Here is a 13,824-nt window from a genome sequence, read left to right on the forward strand (position 1 = left end):
CGTCCATCACCATATGTAGTTACAGTTTTTTTTTTCTTGTGATGAGAACTTTTAAGTTCTACTCTCTTAGCAACTTCCAAATATGCAATATTGTATTATTAACTATAGTCACCATGCTATATGTTACTTCATCATGACTTACTTTACTTTATTTTATTTATTTTTGAGGAAGATTAGCCCTGAGCTAACTACTGCCAATCCTCCTCTTTTTGTGGAGGAAGACTGGCCCTGAGCTAACATCTGTGCCCATCTTCCTCTACTTTATATGTGGGACGCCTACCACAGTATGGCTTGCCATGTGGTGCTGTGTCCACACCCGGGATCCGAACCTGCGAACCCTGGGCCGCTGAAGCGGAACGTGCACACTTAACCGCTGCCCTACCCAGCAGGCCCAAATCATGACTTATTTTATATCTGAAAGTTTGCATCTTATGACTCCATTGACTCATTTCACTCACCCGTTACCCCTCACTTATGGCAACCACCAATCTGTTCTCTGTATCTATGAGCTGTTTTTTTTCTTTAGATTCCACATGTAAGTGAGATCATATGGTATTTGTCTTTCTCTGTCTGACTTATTTGACTTAGCATAATGCCCTCAAGACCCATCCATCATATCACAAATGGCAAGATTTCATTCTTTTTTATGGCTAAATAATATTCTATTGTAAATATATACCACACACCACATTTTCTTTATCCATTCATCCACTGATGGACACTTAGGTTGTTTCCTTATCTTGTCTATTGTAAATAATACTACAATGAACATGAGGGTGCATGTATCTTTTCGAGTTAGTATTTTCATTTACTTCAGATAAATACCAGAAGTCAAATTGCTGGATCATATGGTAGTTCTATTTTTAATGTTTTGAAGAACTTCCATCCTATTTTCCATAGTGGCTGCACCAATTTATATTTCCACCAACAGCACACAGGGGTTCCCATTTCTTCACATCCTCGCCAACACTTGTCATTTCTTGTCTTTTTGATAGTAGCCATTCTAAAAGGTGTGAGGTGATTTCTCATTGTGGTTTTGATTTGCATTTCCCTGAAAGTTAGTGATGTTGAACACCTTTTCATGTACCTGTTGGCCGTCTGTATGTCTTCTTTGGAAAAATTGTCTGTTCAAGTCCTCTGGCCATTTTTTAATCAGATTGTATGGGTTTTTTTGCTATTGAGTTGTGTGAGTTGTTTATATATTTTGGATATTATGTACTTGCTTCTTTAATAATATTTTTGCTCCTGGCTTTTATAGCCCTTTCTTTTCCTGGTATGTTTACAATTGCCAGCTTTGCCTAAGTATACTTTTTGGATCTAGAATTCTATTTTGAAGGTCCTCTAGAATCTATCGGAAGAAATCCAGTTTTGTAATAAAAATAATTATAAATACACACACATGCTACTTTTTTGGCTCTCTTATTTCTGTTGCTGCCAGATTTCTGGTTTCTCTTCCCATCTCCTTAATACAGAGATCCCCCAAGGTCTGTCCTTATTCTCTTCTTTCACTGCATTTTTTCCTTTGGCATTCTCATGGGTTCAGATACCACCGCCATGTGAGAATTTATCTGGACATTCATGGAAGTGGGTGACAGCCAATTCTGTCTTGGGAATTTATTCAAACCCACACCTAGTTACAATAACCAGTTACCCATAACTATTTTCAGCTCATCATCTAGGCTTTAGCTTTCAGTAAAACTTCTCCAAAGATGTGTCAAATTTAGATTTACTAACTCAGCTTTAACATCTGGCTCACCACAATATGCCTAGATTGTGAACCTAGATTTCCAATATCAGCCGTGGAAGAGACACTTTGGTGCCTTCTGGATATGTGTTTGGAAACAGAGAAAAGTAGAAGCAGAGAAACCAGTTAGTCTTACCTGTAGTTGTCTAGCCAAGATATGATGGTGGCTCTGGCTAGCTAGATTGCAGTGGAAATGAAAAGAAGTAAATGGATTATGGGATTTTAAGAACCCTAACAAGATGTTGTGGTGGACTGAATTTGGAGAGATGAAGGAGTGGGTCCATCAAGGATAACTCAGTTTTCTGTTCTTTATAAATGGGGGATACGGGCTACCATTTTCCCCATGAAGTAGAAAGCTATCAGGTCGTCATCATCTGCTGAGAAAGAGGAGAACTGAGGAGTCAGAAGTTTGAGGATTTTGCCAGGCAGCTGGAGGTTGGAGGTGGTGATGGGTATTTCAAGCAGGAGAAGCAATATTAGAAAAGGCTCGAAGGTGTGGCAATAATCAGTATTTTCTGGAAACTGTGAATACTCAAATATTCTATAGTATGACATATGGAATAAGGAAGGTAAGTATAGAGAAGTAAGACTGGGAAAGCAAATTAAAGCCTGACTGTGAAGCGTTTTGAATCCCACACTAATTTTTTGTATTATCCTTATAAGTTAGCTGTGCTCAGACATTTAGATTCATAGACCGCTAAAATTTCATATCCAATTTATGAGACTAACATAGAATTGCTTGCTGTTATTTTGCAAAGCAAAGTATTAAAGCAATAATAAAAACCACTATTTTACTTAAAATCTCAGAGATCTCTTAAGATAGATTTTATTTTTCATTTGACAATGGTGACAAAATAAATCCTAGAGTCAACATAGAAATTATTATAACTATCCTGGGACTTTATTTCTTAACTAATGAACAATTGCTGGAAATGAATAAACACTAAACTTCTATTTGAAAAGAGGAACTCAGAAGCTGGTTGCTTAACTTCAACACCTTAGAAAAACAGCCACAAATCACCAGTCAAGTGGAGAGCTTGAGCAATGAAGAATAGTAGTAACAGCATTGCTGAGCCTTACCATATGATAACATGCTTAAAAGGGCTTGGCAAATGACTGGACTTCCACCGTCCTAGAGGGAAAAAATGATTTATGCTTAGTAAACAGGACAAATGCTGGATCTGCTTTTTTTTTTTTTTATTTTCTGAAAATGTGCTAGGAAGGGACGGAATTCGTATGGTACTTTTAGAATTACAAAATTTAGAATTTTTAATGTCCATTTCAAATGACTGATCTTCCATGTGTATCATTGTTCAGAATTTTTTAAATATGTTATTTACACACATTTTAAAATATCCATCACTCCTACCCTCATAGGCAGTTATATATAAGGTTGAATATAATGGTCTAAATTATCCAAATATTCTCTTCCTCCTTTGCAGCATTAACTGCTGTTTTTCCTTTGTGTTCCATTGTTTATAGTTTTCTGTTAAGGAGATTTTGGAAACTGAAAACTAGATATTTTCTCACATTTCAGGAATAGTACTAGAATTGACATGACTCTAAATTACATTATAAAGTAAGCTAAAGAACCTATAAATCATGCCAAAAATACTTAGGATTGGGAGGACTGGATGCCTCAGGGAATTGGTAATTTGATCCAAAGCCTGTCACCTGTTAAAATTTATCCTGGGTCAGTAGTGACTGAAAATCATCACGACCTGACAGGTGTTCAGGATCGTGTGTAAAATGAAGTGGCAGACTCAGTATAGTTCCTATTTGACACGTGTATGCATTACTGAAACCACTGCAACATTAATTGATAACTATGCTGACAATCTTGATTGAGGTGCCAAGAACTAACTGGCCTGAACTCTCTTCACCCCTACTAATGTGCCTTTTTAAATAGGCTCAAGTGTGCTTGTGGAGAAGAAAAGTGTGTTTGGGTCTGCACTTTGGCTATATTACTTTACTCCTGAAATTGACCACCTATGTTTTTTTCACAGATGATTCCTTTATTAGAACATCTGAGTTTGGTTCTTTTGTTCTCGTGAAATGTTTTGTCTATCTTTTGAATCATCAAATAACATAAAGCATTAAATTGCTGCTACTTATCACCCACAGGGATAGGTAGACCCATTTCTTCAATTTATTCTCTCCTTGGACTTTAATTTAGAAGTATCAATATGCTCTTAAATGTATAAGAATTTACATCACTCATAATTAAATATTACTTAATTGTATTTCAGGGCTGGCGGGTGGTGCAGCGGTTAAGTTCACACGTTCCCCTTCGGCTGCCCAGGGTTTGCCGGTTCGAATCCTGGGTGCAGACATAGCGCCGCTTGGCATGCCATGCTGGGGTAGGCGTCCCGCCTATAAAGCAGAGGAAGATGGGCACAGACTTCTTCAGCAAAAAGAGGAAGATTGGCAGCAGATGTTAGCTCAGGGCTAATCTTCCTCAAAAAAAAAAAGGAATTGTATTTCAATGTAGTTAATATTTGTCATTCCAAAACTGTTGCTTTATATACTAAAGTCAGAAACAAAAGAAGCCCATTCAACCCTCCCCTAGTTGGTTGTGGGTGGAGGAGAAGAGAAAGAAAAGTGTTGGTCCTCACTGGCATCATATCGTGAGGAGAACAACTTCTTTTTCCTCACTAAAGGATTACAATGGTATGCATGTCTATATACATGATTTTTAGCTTCAACCATGCCAGCAACAAGAATTTAGCCAGGTAGAACAAATGAAGCTGCCACTGAAGAAATGAGCCTTATAAGTAGAGTGAAAATAGGTTTTTGTAAATTAAGAGAGTACCATTGCCATTAAGTACTTTGGAAAGAAAGTGTAAACACTGGCGTCATAGTACATTATCCTGTGACCTGGTGAAATAATTTAAGTCAAGAGTTCCAGATTCTTGACAGCATTTTTTCATTTTAGTCATCAGAGTTTTGAAAAGTCCTGGATGTAAGATTATGACATATTTTCAATTTTGTTAGAAAATTGAAGATGCTTTATTTAGTTCTTGCTTCGGTACGGTATAGAATAGATTCAGATATTATTATTATCAACATTTTGTTTTCAACCAGCATCAGTTGAGTGCCACAGATAATGAGGCCTTATACTAGATCTCTATTTAATGCACTCGGTAAGCATAGCAGATTGAATTTAAACTGCTGGAACATCTTCCTAGAAGACCAGGTACATAGACTGCTTTAGCAAGGTGCAAGCATTATCTAATCTGTGATGTAAATACGCAGGAATTTCTCTATGCTATTAAAAAAATTTTGGCAATTTATAAAAGAAAAAATTTATACATTATAACTTATCTTTGAAGTTTATAGCACAACACAACAGATAAAACTGTCAACCAAAGAAGGTATGATTTTCCATTTTATTTTCAGAGAAGGCCAAATAGCTGCTTGATAATGATGTTGGTAATTCCTTGAACTGGGAGAAGGTTCCAGTGAGACCTGAAGTGACTCAACCCTCAGGGATTAAACATCCGTGAAGTCTACCCACAGAGTAATCAGATTTGATTTCTTTTGGCTTTCTAAGACTTGATCTGGTTCTTTGCCGTAGCTGCCCAGACTGGAAGATGGACACAGTCCCACAGTAATATTTATTTGCACCAAATGCTATAGTCATTCAGAACCTGTCTGGGATACCCAAGATTTTAGATACAGCCTATATCCGCATCATAGAGTGGTTATAAATCTTAGATTAGAGCTCCAAGTCAGCCCGAGGTCAGGGCCAGAAACTTGTGAAAGAAATGCTGTACAGAGCTTTGAAAGGGGTTGTCCTTTTGCTTGGACTCTGAATTTTCAAAGTATTGACTTTTCAGAGGAGGAAGGCAGAGGCAACTCAGATCCTAAATACAGTGGTTTGGTACATATTTAGAGAATGGACTCTAAAGCCAGGGTAGAAGGAGTACCTGCAGCTAGTAATATGGGAGTTAGGACAGTTTAAAAGGACTGAGAAAACCATAGTGGAGCTGTGTTGGCTTTGCAAGAGACAAGGCTCAGCTGATGTCCATGTTGCTCTTGAGCCTAAGAGTCAAGCTCTAGAGACTGATGATTCTTTCTTCTTCAGGATCCGTGGTGTGATCCCACATCTAATGGGACTGAGTTGTAATGGTCACAAACGGGTTGGAGAGGTGTAACTTTCTTTATTGACGATAATCATTTTTTCTACTGTTTAAGTCACGTATGGGTTTCTGTTATTTATAGCTGAAAGGATTCTAAATAAACAAAGAAATGTGTATGGCATGTGTTTACTTATACATCTCATGTATACATCTGTACACATATATCTTTAAATTTGAATACGCTGTTACTAAAGCTATCATAATCAATGTAACCATTGCCTATTGTTAGAATACATGTTATTTCTCATTTTTAAAAATAATATATAATGTTGTGATTTTACATAAAAGTTTGCATCTTTGTTTTCTTTGGATAAAATTTTAAAAGTGAAAATCAGTGTATAGAACCTTTAAGGATCTTGTTAAATATTGGAAGGCAATTGGTCAGGGACCTTTCTACAGGCAATGTATAGAATGGTCATTTCTGATCATCCTTACTAATAACACCAGGTAATAACATAAAAATTTAGTGCATTTGTAGGTGAAAGGATAATATGTAATTTTCATTTACATTTTTATTATTGGTGAGAATTAACATTGTGATTATTAAAAGGTTACGTTTTTCCAGGGGGTACTTCACAAATCAGAATCAGAAAAAAAGATAGCAAGTATTTAGCTTTTAAGTTCAAGAGTCTAGAGTTCAGGTATGAAACAGTTACTAAATAGATTCAGTCAGCCAGAACCTGTTCCTGTATCTTCTCACATAAAGATCTCATGACCTCATGATGATGGGAGTGAATTTTATGGGAAGAGAGAAGCTTCAGACATTGGTCTTTTTTGGTGCTCTGTCTCATAATCTAAGCTTGACATAGGAGGAGAGACACATTACAGTCCTCCTTTAAGTTTGGAGATTTGAGAGTGGGGAGATATTGCACATGATTTTCTGGGTGAGGTCCAGGGAGATGATAAGCATCATTAGAGCACTTCCCAATGACATCATGTTGCATTTAGAAATGATGATATAGCCAGTGGGGCTGGGGAGGGCCTTAAGTAAAAGCTGATGTCAATTTTACAACAATTAAGAAGTTATAGTTTTTCGCCTTTAAGCTGATGACTAAAAGATTGTACCACTGCAGTTGTATTTATATTTTTCCCATCATGTATGCACCTGTCCTAGTCACTTATTAGTCATGAGTGTCTCTGGACCTCAATTTCCTCATTTGAAAAATGGAGATAATAATATCTATATAATGTGCTTTTCTCTTGTGAGTAAATGCTCATGCTTCTTGTCCAAGTTCCTTTGGGTGGTTTCCTTGGTTAATCCTATGGTTATTCTTTGTTAAACTGATCAGGATATATGAGGGCCAAGTACACTAACCAGGTATTACACCTGGTCAATAAATATATTGTGTCAACACAATATATGTTGTGTCAACAGATATAGAGCCAAATTCCAGCTTCTAGCACAAATTCTTCCCTGAAATGACACTGCTCTCTTTGGCCAGTACCAGGAATCATTAGTCAAACATCTGGTCGAGCAACTTGGGGCTCACTAGTCATAGTCTGCCTACCTCTGTCAGCAAAGGAGAGAGCTCTGCTGGCACTTCAGTTGCAGAGCTATTTCTCCCAGGAGAGTTCCACTTGGTGCAGTTTGTTTCAGTCATAGGGATGCATCCTGGCCTATGAGTAGATGGGAACCTAGGTAGGTTTCTATGAGTCCTATGCAGCTTCCTTGGAATTCTGTCTGACTCTAGAACTGTAATGAAATTAAGTTCACTAGAAGACACAGGTCCTGGTAGATTCTAGACTTAGGGACAATTTTACTGTCTGCCAAGGTATATCTACAAGTGGGAAGGATTATCCTCCTCTGCTCTTTTTCACTATAATTTCTAACCCATAGCACCTGGCCTGGTTCAGAGTCCAAGATGACCTGAGGTTCCTCAGTAGAATCCTTTACTTAGGGTGCAGGCCCCCACATAACTCACACCATTACTTGAGTTGTTGAGAAGTATGCAGCTTTTCAGGAAGATATTCTTGGAGCTGAAGGAAAGCAGTTGCCTCAATGACTGCCTGATTGTTTCCATTTAACACTTTGGATTTTCTCCCACAGTCACTTCCGTGTGCTCAGTAAATTGTGTTTTATGCTTGATTTTCAGTTTCAGAATTCTATCTCAGCATTATGAGGATCTGATGTCATGATGTAGGCAAACGTTCTTATACTGACATGTTTTGTTTTTGGCTAGTGGAGAGGTAATGCCAAAATTGTGAGTTCCGTGGGAAAAGAGCCAAGAGACGTTTGGCTTCTTAGTCAGAATTAGTGTCCATGGGAGCGGATCTGGGAAAGTCTTGTGGAGGATCCATGGCCAAAACCGCGTAATCAAATTTTGTTCTGAATAGGATCCTTCATAAGGCATTGGGAAAAAATAAAAGAACATAACACTTACAGGAAGAAAGTTTTCTTAATAGAATAATCTTGAATGGTTAGGAAAAAAATTAAAGATGTGAATTAGTGGGTTAATCTTTTTATATTTTTGGCTTTAAAGTTACCTTTATGATTACTTGAATCAAATTTATCTATTGGCCCCTCTCAGGAGAACTTTCCAACTTTCCTTAAGATCAGGATCTGGGAATATGTTTTAGATCTGTATAAGTTAGTTCCAGTGACTAGTGTTTTGCCTATTGTGCATTTGTAGGACTAATAAAAGAAAATTTTATTAAAATCAATTTTTTAAGAAAGTAAATATGTGTGTTTAATAAAAAAAAATCACCTTTATTATGGAGCAGAAATAATAGCATTATACTGTTAAAAACTTCTCTCTCTTACAGTAATCCAAAACTGGAACCAATGAAAACTAAGCATGTATGTCTTTACTTCATTGCCAGGCTGTGTATTTCTGTATCAGGAATATTTAGTGTAATGTTAAACCACAGCTGAAGTGAACTATTCAACTCTTATAACAGATTATTAGAGACTTGACTGTCATCATTACAGAGACAGTCTATACCTGCTGGTTAAAATGGGCAGCTTCATATGTAAAATCTCACATTCGAGAACATCGTGGGGGCCGCCCGGTGGTGCAGTAGTTAAGTGCGCACCTTCTGCTTCGGTGGCCGGGGGTTCACCAGTTCGGATCCCTGGTGTGGACATTGCGCTGCGTGGCAAGCCATTATGTGGTAGGCATCCCACATATAAAGGAGAGGAAGATGGGCACAGATGTTAGCTCAGAAAAAAGAGGAGGATTGGCAGTTGTTAGCTCAGGGCTAATCTTCCTCAAAAAAAAAAAAAAAAGAACATCCTGTGTTTTTGATAGGATGTGATATTCCTTGAAGCATTTTGATATGTAATCTAGTAAAATATATATAAATATTCCATCTATCTAGTGTTTTAAATGTCATCAAAGATAATCTTGCTATAAATCATGCATGCTGTCTAATGAAAATGTATTCATTTTCCAAGGACTTCCTCTGCAAAATTCCATCTAGACATGAATGAACTAAATTTAGTACCATTTTGCACTGCTTGGTATCTTACTCAAGGATGACCAAAATGAGTAGTTTACTTTGATATGTTTTGCAGTGTGTAAACTGGAACCGAATGACCATGCAAATGAAATTTCAACACTGTACGTCACATGCCAGGCAAGTCATGACTTGCATATCACATTTTAGCCTGTGGTTTAATTTCTTAGTTACATTATAGGATAGTATTCACGTGTTTTATTTTTAAAAGTAATCATTTGATATTTTAAATGGATTTTTTTATCATGCTACCTTTTTAATAAGTACTATTGGCATGCATGATCAAAAAAGTGTAACTTATTTGATTTAGATTTCTATTTCTTATCTAATTGATATGCAAATATGAATGCTATGTTCCCTTGGGCAATTTGATTAATTTCTTTTAGCCTCAGCTCCTTCTTTGAAATGGGCATAGTAGTAATACTTAACTTTCAGCATTATGAAGATAAAAGTTACTTCATTAAGGTGAAAACACTTTGAAAACTATTAATTATTTATTATTATTTTAATTTTTATTATTATACACAATAAAGTAGTGGTTTTAGTCACACACTACCATAGATTTCCCATTACAGTCTATTTGTCCAAAAAAATTTCCAGGTTGACAAAAGATTTGTTTGAATAGGTGTAAATTGGTATAATCCTGTGGACACTTCTTTAGTGTCCAGCATTGACTATTCCCAGCGAACAAACCATGGCTCACAGCTTTTGTTGTTTTTAGCTCTCCTGCATTTTGTCTTTTGGAATCATTCACTGTGACCCACCATCAATTCTACTCTAGCATTTCAGAGCTCCTGTTTCGGTTCTTGAACCAATTCACTATATAACTTTGGGCAACCCTCTCTTTAGGCATCAATTCTGTCATATGTAAATTGAACAATTTCTAAGGTCTTTTCTAGCTCTCATATTCTATGACACTGACCTATTTCAATCTCTGCATGTACATCTTTGCTAATCACCTGCTCTTCATTCACCTTCTCATTCACACCAATTGTACCCTCCCTCACTAAAATACAGCCAGACAACCTTTTGCAAAAACCAATGCTGAATCCAGATAAGGATGTATTAAAAAATATAAATATTAAAACACATTCCACTCTTCCATTAGGGCTTGGTGAAGAATTGTTGTAACCAGAGTGGTGAATTCCTTGTGTCAAACTGCTCTTAGTTTCAATCCAAGCTTGGCCACTGAGATACCTCTGTTGTCTCATTTCCTCAGAGTTCTCTTCTGTAAATTGGGCACAATAATGTCTCTCATACTGACCATGTCAGAATAGTGCCTGGCACAAATCTGGTGCTCAGTAAATACTATCATCTCATATCCTCCTCATTCTGACACCCAGACATCAAAAGCTCTGATAATTTCTTATTTTGGATTTTGACACATAAAAAGAACGTAAGTTTGTAACTTGAGGTCCTTTTTATTCACTTGTCTAGTTTAATCTCTCACAGAGTTGACAGGTGGTGATTGGATGATCTTTAAGAAACATAGAATGTTTGCGTAAATAGTAAGGATTTTAGCCACATTAAGACATCCAGGCTGATTTGATATTTATTTTCCTTTTTGAATACTCAAATTGTTTAATGACTAAAATAGATTACTTGGAAAGCAGGCCTTTATAAATATATTTTTTTACTTCATAAATAATAGTTTTTATCTTAAGAAAGAAAATGCAGTATCCCTCCCAAGGGTTTGTAAACTAGGGTCTATGAATGAGCTCCAGGGAGGCCCTAAATTCCCTGAAATTATATGCAAAATTGTAAGTATTGATTTTTTTCTAGTGAGAGTATCTCTAGTTTTCAACAGATTTCAAAAAGGTCATTGACTTCCTAACAATTATGTATCATGGTTTAAAGTGAAACAATTTTTTTTGTTTTGGGGATAGACTGAGTTCTAATTTAGTTGCTATCAATGTGAAATTATTACCTTATTTTAAGAAAGTAAAGTTCTATACAGAAGTGCAGCAATCAACTTGAATACAAAAAGAACTGTAGAGTTTGGAAAGGTTTTTTTTATTGATTTTTTTTTTCGACTAACATAGATTTGTGGGAAGTATGAGAAGTATTACAAAATATTAAGAATATTAAAACTGATACACTGCAATTAAATGATATTTTTTGAAAATCTCAGGGATTAGTGTTATGTATTACAAGTGAATATTCTTGGGGTACTGAAAATGAAAATGATGTACCCATAGACAGACTGGCAGAGTACCTTTGCCATTTCCAAGGACCTAAGCAAAACAGAACAAAAACTGCCTAGGTCCCATCAAAAAGAGATTGGTCCTGATGCTTTCTTTCGTGGTCATATGAGTTTCAAGAGAGGGCTATCACAGGATGAGGTTGGTGAAGTGATCCTGGGGCTCCATGGTAAGGGTGAGTATAAAGATTAGGGAGTCCTGTGACTGGGTCCTTAGAAACTGAGGATGTTCCTTTCTCATAGTCCCCACAGGACCTATAGAGGTCAAGGTCCCAGTTATTTGTACTCTAGAGCCTAAGGTACGTTAATGGGCTGCTGACCACTTTTGGTATAGGTATATTCATGGCCCTGGAAGAAGTAGGTTCCACTGTGTACAACTGTAAGTGTATCACCATAGTTGGCTTCTTCCCCCACAGGGGCCACCCCTTATAGCTCCAGCATTGTGAATGTTAAATATGTCAGTATTAAAATTAGAAAAAGTACTGCACTTTGTTTGTATGAGTGGAAATTGCTGTAATTTCATTGATCGTCAAAAATTACACTCATATTTACTATATATTATTTATTTAGGAACCATGACACTAGATAGAATTTGAATCACCTCCTGCATTAGACTTAGTCACTGCTTTATAGCTAACTTACTAAACTGATAAGCAGTAGAGAAGAGAGTTCACTTCAAAAACATTTATGTACAGTGTTGCACTTAAGAATTTCTAGGCACTTTATGATTATTTTTCAATTCAATTTGAAAATTGGTACCCCCAAAGCTCAGATAAATGTGCTGGTATCATTAAGTGCTAGAAAAAAAGATGCAGCTTCCCTGTGTTCCTGTGGCTTCAGTAGAACTTGTAACTCTAGGACCATATACCCTTGCCAACTGCAATGCATTTGGAAATTGATGCTATGAAAACATATAAATAGTTTTCAGGTCAAGATAAAGAGAAATGAAACAGATGTAACTAGTCGTTGCTTTTGTATGCTTAAAGCAACTTGACCAGAACCAATTTAACAGGAATTTCACTCGTGAGAACTAGAGTAGCAGATCTAAAATTCCTAAACCAAACTTTTGTGCTAAACCATTAGACTTTCATAATAAAGTGAAAATCAGAAATCCACAATTAGTCATTATAATATAAAACTGTTGTATCTTTCAAAAAAGGTGAAAACACTTTAATATAATTTATATTGTTTCTACACATTAGATGTAAGAAATAATTTCACTTAGTCATAAGTACAATGAATTTGATTAAGAAAATGGTAATTTACAAAATAGAAGTAAATATATGCAGACATATAATCATTATCAAATTATAAAATAAAATTAACAATTCTTGTTAAGATATCAGTTTGTTATTCTGCATTTCAGATAATAGAGTTAAATCATTTTGGTATGCTTAATAATATTTATAAGTATTAAAACAATGGAACGTTGAGATTTGAATACAATGACAGTAAACCATTGAAATTTCACATTCACATTATACAGTCATCATGAATCTATAAGTGAATGTTAATAATGTAAAAAAATATAAAATGATTGTAATATAACCATCTAACCATTAGCATATGGAGTTTTAAGACCACTATTTAATCTGCTAATTTGCCCCGAAATATAAGCAGTTGCTTTTCTGTCATACATGACATGTCTTTGTGCCTTAATACTTAATTTGAAATGTTCTGACTGTAAAAATATACCAAAGTAAATAAAAAAGGAGACGCTTATTTACAAAAACAATATTGTATACATATTATATAAATGCAATTGTCTCAAAGTCTTTTTATACAATATTGACAGAATCAGTCATTTCCATTATTTTATCATAAAAACTGCAATGTTGCAAAAGCAGGCTGCAATTTTGAAATTTTGATAAAAATGAATACTTTTTGGCTGCCTTTTAAGGTAATGCAGTTTCTCCAAGTATGCTACAGAATTAAATCCTGACCTCTAGAAAAATGATTCTTCTTTCATTAAAGAAAATCCATTCCCCATTTGGAAAATGCACCTGAAGAAAGGAGAAACATTATTTTATTGGATGTTTTTATTTTATAAACCTGATGACATCAGCCATTCAGCCTATTTGTATTAGCACCATTGGTGTGGATTGTTAATGTACTGTATCAATCACAATAGGAATGGAAACTTGCATATGGTGTACCATTCCTATTTTTGTGGAATTTCATCTTACCAAGTATGCTATTATACAATATAAATTCAAGTGTATAAGGATAATCAAAATGATGGTATATAACAATCCTGCATTTTACCAATACTATATATAGAT

This window comes from Equus caballus, chromosome 18 (genome assembly GCF_041296265.1).
Source record: "Equus caballus isolate H_3958 breed thoroughbred chromosome 18, TB-T2T, whole genome shotgun sequence".
In the NCBI taxonomy this organism is placed as follows: domain Eukaryota; kingdom Metazoa; phylum Chordata; class Mammalia; order Perissodactyla; family Equidae; genus Equus; species Equus caballus.